Here is a 14,688-nt window from a genome sequence, read left to right as displayed (position 1 = left end):
CGCAAATCACCACTAAAGAACTTACTCTTGTAACCAAATAACACCTGTACCCCAGTAACCTATAGGAAAAAAAATTAAGTTATAAAGGTATATTTATTTCTATGGTTAAAGAAAAAATTCCCCTTGTTATAGAAAACTGAGGTGTCTGGAAAAGAAGCCTGAGACTTGGCTGCCCTGGGGAAGGATCCTAGGAGGCTGTGGTTGAAGAAACTTACATGAACCCACGTCCTTGGCAAGAGTGCTTGGTTTCCTGAATTGTTAGGAAAGTTGTTGAGAAACTGAGGACTGTAGTGAAGGGAGAATATTTGTTTTAGACAATAACAGATGATAGTATGAACAAAAACAGGTGGTGGCAATCAATTCCTAGTCGGGAGCCCAGAGAAAGGAATCCACATTTGGATCCTGTCTCAGTTTAATAAGATTCTTTGAAATGTAGCAGAGAAGGCTCCCTGTTGCCTTCAGTAAATGGGCTGCTTGCTTTTTTTCCCACTCAAATCTATACAGTATAAGCTTTTGGACCTTGCTTTCCATACTATATTAGATCAAAAGTTGCACTTAGAAAATCTCCATCTTATACAATCTCCTCCTTTAAGTGAGAAAACAAAGGTGCAGACTTGCCAAGCGTCAACCCGTTATTACTAAAATTCCTGTCCCAGAGCTTACTTCATATGACATGAAGTTCCTGTTTCCACAACAGCAGCCAAACCCTATCTGCTCCCTGTTTCCTTCTCCTTTTTGTAATGAAATGATAGAAGTTGGGGACTCTAAATAATTTTCACTGAGTGTATATAACCCTCAGAACCTTTATTATGCTTCACTTCAACAAATATTTACTAAGTAATTACAATGTCCAAGCCTTAGCACTACTAAGTTGTTGTTCCTCCAGCAGATAAGGGCCTCAAACATAGTTGCAGCTAAGATTCTCTCTAAAGGTTTATTTCATCTCCACCCAAAACAGGAAGGCCTGGGAACTTGTACCAATATATTTCTTTCTTTCTTTCTTCTTTTAAGATGGAGTCTTGTTCCGTCATGTTACCCAGGCTGGCATGCAGTGGTGCAATCTCGGCTCACTGCAACCTCTGCCTCCTGGGTTCAAGCAATTCTCCTGCCTCAGACTCCCAAGTAGATGGGACTACAGGTGCATGCAGCCACGCACAGCTAATTTTTGTATTTTTAGTAGAGACAGGGTTTCACCATGTTGGCCAGGCTGGTCTCAAACTCCTGACCTCAGGTGATCTGCCCACCTCGACCTCCCATAGTTCTAGGATTACAGGCACAAGCCACGGTGCCCAGCCAATATATTTCTTTAACTCAGTACAGCTAACCCATATTTACTTATCATCCTTTTCTTTCTAGCTGATTACAGGTTTCCTCTTTTCTTTTTTGTCTTCCTGGTATCCTTGTCTGTTCCCTCTGTTTAAAGTTTTGCACAAGGTTCTGGGAAAGAATTGAGGAATGCTTAGGGTGTGACCCCACAAGCCAAATCTTGCGCAGTTTCAGTATACGGGGATTAAGAAAAGATCACTGATTCTTGACGTTCTGGTCTGACTTTGGGCTTGGTTCGAGAGTGTGGGGATTCTAGTGTAATGGAAAAGAGAATATAACTAAAAGTGGTGCAGATTTGCTAGTCTAAAATCTGGTCCCTGCTTAGAGATACTCTGATTCCTCTTACTGCTATGGAACAGACACCCACACCCACACACCACCCCAGCTGATCTTGTCACACACACACACACACCACCCCAGCTGATCTTGTCACACACACACCACCCCAGCTGACCTTGTCACACACACACACACACCACCCCAGCTGATCTTGTTATACAGACACACCACCCCAGCTGATCTTGTCTCACACACACACACCACCCCAGCTGATCTTGTCAAACACACACACACCACCCCAGCTGATCTTGTCAAACACACTCCACCCTAGCTCATCTTGTGTCTCTCTCACACACACACACCACCCTAGCTCATCTTGTCTCTCTCTCTCACACACACACACCACCCCAGCTCATCTTGTCATACACACCACCCCAGCTGATCTTGTCTCTCTCTCTCTCTCAATCTCACACACACACACACCCCACAGCTGATCTTGTCTCACACACACACACACACAAACCACTCCAGCTGATCTTGTCTCTCTCTCTCACACACACACAGACACACCACCTCAGCTGATCTTGTCTCACACACACACAACCGCAGCTGATATTGTCACACACACACACAACCCCAGCTGATCTTGTTATACACACACACTACCCCAGCTGATCTTGTCTCACACACACACCACCCCAGCTGATGTTGTCACACACACACACACCACCCCAGTTGATCTTGTCTCACACACACATACCCCCCACACCAGCTGATTTTGTCACACACACACACAACCCCAGCTGATCTTGTTATACACACACACCACCCCAGCTGATCTTGTCTCACACACACACACACACCCCACACCAGCTGATCTTGTCACACACACACACAACCCCAGCTGATCTTGTTATACACACACACCACCCCAGCTGGTCTTGTCTCACACACACACACCACCCTAGCTGATCTTGTCACACACACACACACACACCACCCCAGCTGATCTTGTCTCACACACACACCACCCCAGCTGATCTTGTCACAAACACACACACACCACCCCAGCTGATCTTGTCTCACACACACACACACCCCACACCAGCTGATCTTGTCACACACACACACAACCCCAGCTGATCTTGTTATACACACACACCACCCCAGCTGGTCTTGTCTCACACACACACACCACCCTAGCTGATCTTGTCACACACACACACACACACACCACCCCAGCTGATCTTGTCTCACATACACACCACCCCAGCTGATCTTGTCACAAACACACACACACCACCCCAGTTGATCTTGTCTCACACACACACACCACACCAGCTGATCTTGTCACACACACAGACACACACCACCGCAGCTGATCTTGTCACACAGACACACACATACACCACCCCAACCGATCTTGTTATACACACACACCACCCCAGCTGGTCTTGTCTCTCTCTCTCTCTCTCACACACACACACACACACACACATGCATACCACCCCAGCTGATCTTGTGTCACACACACACACCACTGCAGCTGATCTCGTCTCACTCACACACACACACACACAACCACCCCAGGTGATCTTGTCCTTGTCTCTCTCTCACACACACACACCACCCCAGCTGATCTTGTCGCACACACACACACACACACACAACCACAACTGATCTTGTCTCTCTCTCACACACACACACCACCCCAGCTGATCTTGTGTCACACACACACCCACAAACACACATACCCACAAACACACATACCCACCATCTCACCTGATCTTGTCTCACACACACACCACCCCAACTGATCTTGTCTCACACACTTGCACTCACACACTCCATCCCAGCTGATCTTGTAAACACACAAACATACCATCCCAGCTGATCTTGTCTCACACGCACATGCACACACTCACACACACACCACCCAGCTGATCTGTCAAGCCAGACTTTCTCTTCAGCTCTTGCCCTCCTCCTCCCAAACTTTCTTCCTTACTCTCTCCATCCCCATTGTCTCCACCCTAATACAAGTCACCCTCATTTCTTTGCCTGGATTCTAGGCAGGTCCCAGTAGCCTTCTGACTGGTCTTTGCCATCTTTTCTCTCTTTGATCCTTTCTCCATTTTGCACTCAAACTGACCTTTCAAAACTATGTTGCTTCCTGGTGTGTGAGGGTAATGACCCAAATCATGAATGGGGCCTACAAGGCCATGCACAAAGAGGCTTTCACCCACCTGCTTAGCTTTCTCACTCTTCATTGGCCACCCACACTGGTGGTGCTACCCTGAACACTCTTCCCCTGCCTTCAACCCCTAACTCCAGCTCCTGCCCTCACTCTTCCTTTAGCACTCAGTTCAAATGTGACTTCTTCAAAGAAGAATTCCTAATACTCCAGACTGTTAGCTGTTCCCCTAGCATCTTCACTTCTTTACACTGCCTATTACAGTTGTAGTTATGTAATTAGTTGCTGTTTAAACACTGTGTCCCTAGTCAGAATATAAACTTTGTGAACTCAGACGCTATGGCTGTCTTGTTCACTGCTTTGTCCACAGCATTTATCCCAATGCCCAGCACACAATGGGGTTCATTAAATATTTGATGAATGGATAGCAACATTCATGTTGTAGAGATACATATGGCCTCTTCCTTGACACGTGGGTTCTGGAACAGAAAGAACCTGGCCTGTCCTGTATCGTATTGTTATTCTTTTAACTTTGGTTTGGTTTGATTATTTTTATCCTCTGTGTTTTTACATTTTGTTTTGTAAAGGCAAGAAAGAACCCTCAAGTGGATTGCCTCTGGCAGTTGGAGCCACACCAGTGTTCTCAGAATACACCCTGTCCTTTCCAATTTCCTTCATATGCGGTAACCACCAACAGTCTTGGAGTAACAAGTCTTAAATTCTGATTCTCAGTCTGCTAAAGTAAGATCCCTCGTGGCCCCAACCACACTCCACTTTCTCTCTGAAAGCCTGTCTGTTCTTGTCAGAACTTCTCTCTTCTTGCTAAAGCATTTCACTTTCACCTCTGTTTAACAGTTGTATTTTCTAGCTTTTTATTATAGTTGTTTTGATACCCATCTACCCAACCTACTAAACTCTGTGCTGTCTGAGGGCAGGTACACTGAACTGTTAAAATGTCTGAATCACCTGTGTATTCTCAGCATCTAGCACAATGTTAGGTGTTTATTAAACACAATTAAATTTTTCATTAGTATAGTAGCAGAGTGACTGGGCTAAAGTCCTTTAGTTTTATTGTTTCCATTCATCAATTCCATCATATATTCTCCCTCGCTTCCACCAAGAAGTACAGAGAATAAAGATCCTATTTTCTTTTCCCTTCCTATGAAAGGTTTCCAAGATTACTGAGAAAGAAGAAAGTACTGAGGAGCCTTATGTAAGTAGAGAACAAAGAGAATAATGCCAATAAATACATACATTGTTTAAAGCCCTGCAGCTCTTCCTCAAATCAGATGATAAGAAGTTCAGAGTGCCAGGAGCATCTGGCAAAGGGCATCTGCTGAAACTGATGTCTCAGAAGAAAAAAAAAGAAAGAAGAAAAAGCAATAGTCTGTGTAGTGATAAATGGAACATTCCTTATTGTTGATTCTTAGAAAGACAGTACCATACATTGTATGCTTTATAGTGGAAATTATTTTTCCTAATGTGTAAACATCTAAAAATAATATATTCAGCCCAGGCGCTGTGGTTCACAGCTGTAATCCCAGCACTTTAGGAAGCCAGTGCAGGAGGATTACTTGAGGCCAAGTGTTCATTACCAGCCTGGGCGATACAGTGAGACCATGTCTCTACAAAAAAAAATTTAAAAATTAGCCAGGCACAGTGGCCCATACCTGTAGTCCTAGCTATTCAGGAGGCTGAGGCAAGGAGAATTGCTTGAGCCCAGGAGGTTGAGAATGCAGTGAGCTATGATCATGCAACTGCACTCTACCCTCTACCCTGTCTCAAAAATAAATAAATAAAAATAGCATATTTACTGAAAGCAAATATACAGACCTGGAAATATAGGTTCTAAACCCATTTCTGCCTCTATCTAGCAGGGTGACCTTGGTCAAGTCAGATTATCATCTATAGGTAGTTGTGCTGCATATGGGGCCTCTTGTTACAGATTTAAAAATAGAAACCCTCCTAAAGCAGATTCCTTTTATTTAAATCAGCCCTCATGGAACCAAATGTTGTCATGGGAAGGATACAGTCAGGCCATGACTGTCAATGAGAAACAAGATTGATGCCATTATTGAAGATATGATATGATATCATATCTAGGGAAACAAATCTTCTTATCAGTTGTTAATTAATTTCCATTCAGGTGTTTCTCTGTTTTCTTCAGTTCAGCTGGTACCTATTAAAAGCTTGTTACTCAAAAGAAATAACCTAATATGGCAGAATTGTGCCTCAGGAAACCTGTGCTTTAAATCTGACTGTACTACTACAAGCTGTATGATCTTAGACACTTTATAATAGTGACAGTTGCCACCTACTGAGCATCTACTCTCTGCTCACTGTGCTAGGCCCTTTACAGGTGCTATTTCCTTTAGTTCTCACAAAGCCCGTCATGATAAATGCTATTAGCCTCATTATACAGATAACTCAAATGTTATTTGAAGAAGTTAAGTAATTTGCCACAGGTCACATAGCTGGTATAGTAAGTGAGATTCCAAAGTCCTTGCTTTTTTTCCAAAAAGCAAGTGCTTCTTTCCAAAGTGCTTTTTTGTGAAGAGTCCTGGGGGAATTGTTTACTCAAATTTTTGCAATCATAAAGTTAGGGAATTTAGTTATGTGACCTGCAGGAGTGATAGTAAATAAATGTAACTTTTTTGTTGACTTTTTATAGTGGATTTTTTTTTTTGAAACATGATATCACTCTGTCACTCAGGCTGGAGTGCAGTGGTGTGATCATGGCTATTTTTTGTAGCGACCGAGTTTTGCTATGTTGTCCAGGCTGGTCTCAAACTCCTGGGCTCAAGCCATCTGCCCACCTCGGTTTCCCAAAGTGCTGAGATTACAGGCATGAGTCACCACAGCAGGCCTATAATGGAAAATTTTTATCATACACAAGAATAGAGAGACTAATTCAGTGACCAATCCCACAGCCACAAAAATCGTCACTTCATAACCACTCTTATTTCGTCTATACCCATTCACTTTTCTCTTTACCTCAACACCCAATGGATTCTTGTGAAGCAGTCCAGCTATATTATTTGATCTGTAAATATTTTAGTATTTATCATGAAAGGGAAAGACCTTTTAAAAACATAATCCTGATCCTTTTGTAGTTCATGAGCGTGATGATTGGGTGTTCACATGCATGTGTGAGATGTGCCGCTGTTGAACCTTGTTATGATGTCAGCACATTACCCGTCTGACAAGAAAAAATAATAATAATACCAATACTATTAGCATACCTTAAAAATTAACAAGAATTCCTTAATATCATAAAATATCCAATGTTTGTGTTTCTTTCATTTTCTCCTTCTAAAAAAATAGCTTAATATATTTTAATAGCAAACTTACAGGAATAGCACAGAAGACAGACAACATTAAAAACCTGTACTTGCATGTAGGACAACTCAGAAAAGTACAGTGAATGCACAGAATCGACTGTATTATCAAATGCTACCAACATTATTTAGTTGCCATCAATAAGAAATTTGCTTGTTTTTAAAAAGTCCAAATGCTGGCATTGTCCAGAACATTTTAACAGGTTTATTTATATTGTTATAAAGTTGAACTGCTGGCCAGGTGTGGTGGCTCATGCCTGTAATCCCAGCATTTTGGGAGGCTGAGGCAGGCAGATTGCCTGAGGTCAGGAGTTCATGACCAGCCTGGCCAACATGGTGAAACCCTGTCTCTACTAAAAAATATGAAAATTAGCCGGGCGTGGTGGCAGGTGCCTGTAATCCCAGCTACTTGGGAGGCTGAGGCAGGAGAATCACTTGAACCCAGGAGGTGGAGGTTGCAGCGAGCCGAGATCGCGCCATTGCACTCCAGCCTGGGTGATGAGAAACTCCGTCTCAAAAAAAAAAAAAAAAAAAAAGTTGAACTGCTGAAACTTGTTCACTGAAACATTTTGACTTGCATTAATGCTTTGTGTCCTTGCATTTTTAAAATTTGTTATTGATACACAATAGTTGTGCATATTTTTATCATACATGTGAAAATTTGATACATTCATATAATCAAATCTGTGTCCCTGCATTTATATTAAAAATTCATACACAAATGAATATGGAGAAATTGCCAATACCTGATTTCTGTCTTCTGTTTTTCCACTTGCAATCATTGTATGTAGGTACCATTTCACCTCATGGGAAAAAAAAATCTAACATTCACAACTACCAGTGTCAGGAAGAAGAGAGAGAGAGAAGAATGAAATGTTTTCCAGCACAGTGAATTCTTAAGCATGTTCTTCACATATGTGGTGTGCTAGCTGGATGTCTTTTGCCATAATTGTTACACATTTGGCATAGAGGACACATAGGTTGTTGTCTTCAAAAAGGCCAGCCAAATAGGCCTCCCTTGCCTCCACAAAGCACCAACAGCTGTGCTCTGGAAGCACAGATCTGTTTTGAAGTCCTGAGAAATTTCTTGCACCAGGTGCTGGAAGGGAAGTTTGCAAATCAGAAGCTTATGGACTTCTGATAATATTTAATTTTATAGAGTACCACAGTACCAGTGCAGCAGTACCTCAATGATGAAGTTTCTTCAGCACTCCAGTAGAGGGTGAACTCTTGCAGGTGACTTTTGTATCCAGTGACTTCTTGAATGCTTTACCACTGATAGATTTGTGGGCCATAGTATAGAAATCTTTCTCACCTCCTTCTCCTTCCACTGGAGCTCAGTGAGCTAGAGGCGGCTTGTAATCTCTCTCTCTCTCTCTCTCTGACAATTTGGTCATTAAAGATAATTTAAGATTTTCTTGCAGTTTTTTTTTTTTTTTGTATCCCAAGGTAGTATATTCCACTAGGGGTATACAGTCAAATTACTGTGTTCTAATATCACCGATAATCAAAATATTAAAACAGTTAGTTAAAACCAACCAGAATGGACAGCCCCCTGCTATGATCTAACCCTTTAGTTATTGGACCGTAAAGATGAGGGGTGGGAAAGGTAATATCTCAGGGCAGCAGTAGTTCACCAACCTATATGTTGTTTAACAACCCAACATTATTTCAATGTTTTGTTTTGTTTTGTTTTGTTTGTGACGGTGTCTCTGCTCTGTCACCCAGGCTGGAGTGCAGCAGTGTGAACACGGTTCACTGCAGCCTCAACTTCCTGGGCTCCACCTCAGCCTCCCAGTAGCTGAGACTACGGGCATGCACCACCACGCCTGGCTAATTTTTTGTAGAGATGGGGTTTCACCCTATTGCCCAGGCTGGTCTTGAACTCCTGGCCTCAAGTGATCTTACTGCCTTGGCCCCCGAAAGTGCTGGGATTACAGGCGTGAGTCACCACACCCGGCCTGTTTCAAACACTGGGAATACCATCCTCTGCATACTGGCTTGTTACAAACCCTGGTATCTTTAAGTTCCATTCTAGCTCCAATAGGAATGTAAATAGTCACTTAATGGAGATACCCTTTTCCTGCTTCCTTACACTACTAGTCTTTATATACATAAACACACACACATATAAACTTTACAATAACACAAATGATTATTTTCTATAATTCTGGAAGTTCTGGCAAGTAAAATAAACAACAAAATAGAAATATGAGTTATGACTATTAGGAAACAAAATTATTAGCATTTAGAACAAATATAATTAGATACCTAAAACAAAACTAACAAAAAATTAGAATAAGCAAATTATGAGTACAAACTTGTAGGCCAAACAAGTCTAAAAATCTATTGTGGTGGCGCCAGCTACAGTGCTAGCAGACCTGGATCAATTAGTAATTATAAGTGAAGTTAAATATAATTAAATATATAATTTAAATATAATTAATTATATAACTTTCAGCTCTTCTGATTTAATTCCACTAAAATTCTTAAGAATTACTTGCTCTGGCAGATATCTGTGCTATTGCCTTCACTAATAGCACTCTTTCCTAAGGAGTAATATCCCTATCTCCCACCACCATCCACATGGCTACAGCCAGAAATTTTCTGTGTTTACGTGATCCTTCTTTCCTGGCCACACTTGATAAATCAGGGATAGGTGCACCTGATCTAAGCCAGTACAATAAGAGGCCTTCCTCTGGATTTTTCAGACTGGAATGAAGAAAGAGAGACAGCCATATGGTTCTTAAAGGACACTGACCCAAAGAGCTGTAGGTAATCATGTTTTCTGCTTCGGGCAGATTCTGTCTCAGATGAAGCTGATATGCAGAGACGGGCCAAGCCAGTTGTCAAAGGGAATTCTGATGGCAATGGGGTTTCTGAGGTAGAACTATAGTTCTGCTTATCTCTTGGTTTGGCTTTTTAACCCTTTTTTGGAACCCATAAGCCAATAATTTCTCATTTTTGCCAAAGAAATTCAAATTAGGTTTCTATCACTTGCTGTCAAAAGAATTCCCACTTCATTGACAAAAGGAAATGCGTAGAATAAATTTTCCACAAGTAACAGATTTATATTTGAGGCATGTTCATTTTATTGTATACAAATCTTTTCAATTCCCTCATTATTATCAACTTTTAAAAATTTGGAATGTTCACGGTTTTTCGATTATGTAATTTTAAAAAAAACTTGGACGTTCAGGGTCTAGGGTGTGGTAAGAGAGGCAGGAGATAAGTTTGGAAAGGTAAACTGAGATTAGAATATATAGGGCCTTAAATGTCATGTGAAGTTTAGACTTTATCCTGCAGGTAATGGGGATCCATTTGGCAAGTTTTCAAGCAGGAGAAGGATATGTTTAGATAAATAATTCTGGTGGCAATTTGGAGCTTCAATAAAATGAGGGAAAAATGAAAACAGCTTAATAGGTGCTTGTGCTGGAAACCTAATTACATAAAGATTATTCCAGGTGTCCAAGGCAGGGTTGATGAGAGAATCACCTAGGAAAGTTACACTGAAAATTGTCAGGAAATGGAAGGATTCAAGAGACATTTGAAAGATAGAATTGGTACTATTGAATGACCACTTGGACACAGGGGATGAAAATGAGGAAATATAGAAGGACTATGACTAGATGGGGATGCCATCAACACAAGAGAAGGAGGAGGAACGGATTTGAGAAGACACTATTCTTACTGAGTATCACCACTCACTTTTATGATACTTCTAGCAGGTATGGAGCTAAAACGTATGATGTCCCATTGTAACACTCACATTATATCTTGGCAGGTTGTTTGTACTTTATTGGATTTGCTGCATAATGTAGGATGCCAAAGTAATCATTACGTTCTGGAACTTAGGAGTCCTACTTGGTCTCTGATGAGGAAGGCATTAACTGTGATTTCTGTCACATGCTGGTGTGTACTGATCTGGGAGAAATCTTTGATTTAATGAATAGAATTAAACGTAATTATAGCCAACTTAAAATTCTGTATATCACATATAGAGAATACCATTAACTCATTGTCTACTCTGCCTTCCTCTACTTTCATGATTAAGGGCAGAGGAGTTAAAATTTTATAGTGAAATAAAATTGGATAGATATGATAAAGTAATGGGAGGCTTACATTTTCAAAGTAAATATTTCTGTGTTCAAAGCAATTCATCAGAGGGCCACTTTCCCTGTACTTTCCCTGAAGAACTAAAAGCTCTTGTCCACCTGATTTCTAAAGCAAAATTATCAAATGCCAGCAATGTAACTTGTTCTGTGTTAAAAACAGAACTAGACACAGTCCTTATCCTTGAGGACTAGCTCACTATCATTCCAGTATTTTTTGGAAAGTGTGAAATTCCGATTTGCAGATGGTGACTTTGCCAAAATTGAAACCTTAGTAGCTCACATACACTTGTGTGAGTACCTAACATCTTTATAATTCTGACAACACTAATGAGCTACAGGAAACACTGGCCAAATTCTGCTTGGTTTGGTTTCCATTCTTTTGCACTGACCAATAAAAATATAAAGCAAGCCACATTTGTGATTTAAAATTTTCTAATAACCATATTTTTTAAAAGTAAAACATGTAAAGTACATTTTAATAGGCTTTTTTAAAAACTTATTTTTAGAGCAGTTTTAGGTTCACAGCAAAATTAAGAGGAACATACAGAGACTTCTCATATACCCCTCGCCCCCACACGTGCATAGCCTACCCCATTATCAATATCTCCCACCAGAGTGGTACATGTTTTATAACTGATGAGCCTACATTGGAACACTCAAATTCTGTAGTTTACTTTAGGGTTCACTCTTGGTGTTGTGCATTCTATGAGTTTGGAGAAATTTGTGACCTATATCCAGCATTATAGTATCACACAGAGTAGTTTCACTGCCCTAAAAATCCTCTGTGCTCCACCTATTCATCCCTCCCTCCACCCTAACCCCAGGCAACCACTGATCTTTTTACTGTCTCCAGAGTTTTGCCTTCTCCAGAATTTCATATGGGTGGAATCACACAGTATGTACAGCCTTCTCAGATTGGCTTCTTTATGAAATTAATTTTCATACTGTATTTTCTTTAACCAAAATTGTTTAATGTGATTACTTTAACATGTAATCAATATTTAATATTACTAATTAAATACTTTACATTGTCTTTTCATACTGTCTTCTAAATATACACCAGATACATATCTATCTATATATCTCTCTATATATCTAAATATATAGATAGATAGATATGTATCTGGTGTATATCTATCTATATATACAAAATCTGGTAAATTTACACCAGATTTTGAAGACTTACAGCATATCTTAATTCAAACTAGCCAGATTTCAACTTGATCACCACATGTGACTAGTGACTACTATATTAGATAGTGCAACCTTAGATATGAGTCACAACTGGAGACATCTTTGAAAGAATTAAGCTGCCTGTCCCTTAATTTAACAATGAATACAATGTCCTTTACACTATTGGCCACTTACAGATGGAAGGCCACTCCAAGTCTAAAGGAGAAAGGTAATATGATGGAAATTACAAATATGCATTCTAATATTTAATCTTTTTTCATTCAAGCATCTATCCTGCCATTCAGTTTTCCATGCTTTGAAGAATGGAAAATGGTGATACTTTTCGGTCATGTTGAGTAATGGATTAGATAATAGGGAAGAGTGGAGTTGCCATTATATTGAATTTATTCTGAATTATAGAAGTCACGTGCTATTTTGGAGCGAGTGCCAGTTTAAGAGGAGGATTTGAGCCTTTATTCTGGTAGACACTATATGGCCTGAGACAGATCAAGTCAATTTTTTGGATATTTTCTTATTCTCTAAAATGAAATTGAACTAGTTCAGTGGCTTTTAAACCATACTCTGGGGAACGTAAGGGTTTATATGGGAAGAGTGAGAGTGAGGAAGGATTTAGGTGGAATTTTTCATGCACACACATACATACACACATACACACACATACACTGGCAGATTCAACCACTGCTGGATCAAGTTCATTGGATGTATATATTAATCTTCAGTGTAAGTTCCAGAGCTAATTAAAATTTTAAACATAATAACTAGATAATTTGATCATATCTACTTTCCTTTTCAATGATAATATCAGGTATAATGTTCACACCTTCTGGCCTATTTCTAGAGGTCCTTTCACGTACTTTTTACTCAGACTTCCTTGTGACCAATCTTAACCCTTCCAAGTCACTGGTCAAGTTACCAAACTATTAGCCACTGCTAATTCCAGGCAAACTGAACAACGAGATACATATTATTTCAGTTTCTGCCCATTTTGAGGATTGCCCCTTTTTTTCTTTTTCTTTTTTTTTTATAAATTGAGATGGGGTCTCGCTATTTTGACCAGGCTGGTCTCGAACTCCTGGCCTCAAGCAGTCCTCTCATCTTAGCCTCCCAAAGTGCTGGGATTACAGGCATGAACCACCATGCCCGGTCAAGGATTGTCCTTTCCCCTGGTCTTTCTGGGTCTTGGAGTGAGCTGTAAATGCTAAAGCAACCCACTTCAAGCCAAGAAAAAAGGATCTGTAAACCAGGATTTTAATTTTTTCCTCTCAAATCAATTGGACATAGTGAATACCCCATGAGACACTCACACGTAAGCTAGAGAGGGGCAGCAGTGTGACAGACGTAAGTAGCAGGAGAATACAAGCAACGTGCTCACTAAACTCACTCATCCTCAGGACTATCCAGGCCTGGTGAGTTATGAGCCTGAATTAACACCTGGATCCTGATAGGCAATTACGACGCAAAGTCACTTGGTGTCTCAGGGTTAGGTGTTCCACTGGGACCTAGTAGCAAGCCTCTAATATCCAAAGAGGTCCACCAAAATAGTACCTCTTCATATTGGTAAGGAGCTCAGGTACAACAGTTTATCTCTCACTTTAGAATTATAGCCAAACATGTTCTGTATACCACTGGACCCTTGAAAAATTCCCACTCGAGTGCTCATGTATTTTTTTCAAGGTATCCAAGGTATTTATTGCTTTCTACTCTTTTGTCCCCACTTGTATAGGATGAATAATCTGATATCATGTGAAATGAGGAAATAAGAAGCTTTCTGCTGACTTCATTTTGACCCAGGGTCCAAAAGGTGATGTAATCCTGTGGCAAGAAGGTAAAGCTATATTCTTGTCTGTACCAGATGAAAGTGAACTATCTCTGCTTCATCATTCACAACTGTCCTAATAAACGGCCACAAGTCCCTTTGTATTCCAGGAGGTAGACTCAAGTAGGCACTTCCTCGAGGGTACTCAGATTTCCTTTAACTGTGTCTGAGAACGCATTCATATCTGGAAATTGGATACCGTCTCTCTTTTCTAGACATAAAGGTTTTGTTTGTTTGCTTGTTTGCTATACAAATCAAGTAGGACCTTAGTGACTGCTTATTTATTTCAGTCCTGGGGACTCCATGATCAGTTAGTCACCTCCCAAGAATCCATGAGTCAGAGCATTCTAATTTTCACACTGACCTACTAACTTTCAACTTAGCCCCATGCAAATGTGCTACCTAGACCACGTCACTCTGGGATCCTGC

At 40.5% G+C, this 14,688-nt stretch overlaps 1 protein-coding gene and 1 non-coding gene across 5 annotated transcripts in view; both read left to right on the top strand.

Annotated features, from left to right (window-relative positions):
- NFE2L2 (NFE2 like bZIP transcription factor 2) overlaps positions 1–14,688 on the top strand; it is a 161,754-nt gene that overhangs the window by 39,109 nt on the left and 107,957 nt on the right. For all 4 annotated transcript variants that reach the window (XM_055108802.2, XM_055108801.2, XM_055108800.2 and 1 more), the window contains exon 2: positions 14,167–14,268. The gene's annotated coding sequence lies outside the window, so the exon portion shown is untranslated. The remainder of the gene's footprint in view (positions 1–14,166; positions 14,269–14,688) is intronic.
- On the top strand, positions 6,898–7,001 carry LOC112439190 (small nucleolar RNA U13). Its single transcript, XR_003027488.1, has one exon. It is a non-coding gene; the product is annotated as a small nucleolar RNA U13 (small nucleolar RNA).

This window comes from Pan paniscus, chromosome 13 (assembly GCF_029289425.2).
Source record: "Pan paniscus chromosome 13, NHGRI_mPanPan1-v2.0_pri, whole genome shotgun sequence".
Lineage (NCBI taxonomy): Eukaryota > Metazoa > Chordata > Mammalia > Primates > Hominidae > Pan > Pan paniscus.
This window is presented reverse-complemented; position numbering and strand designations above follow the sequence as displayed.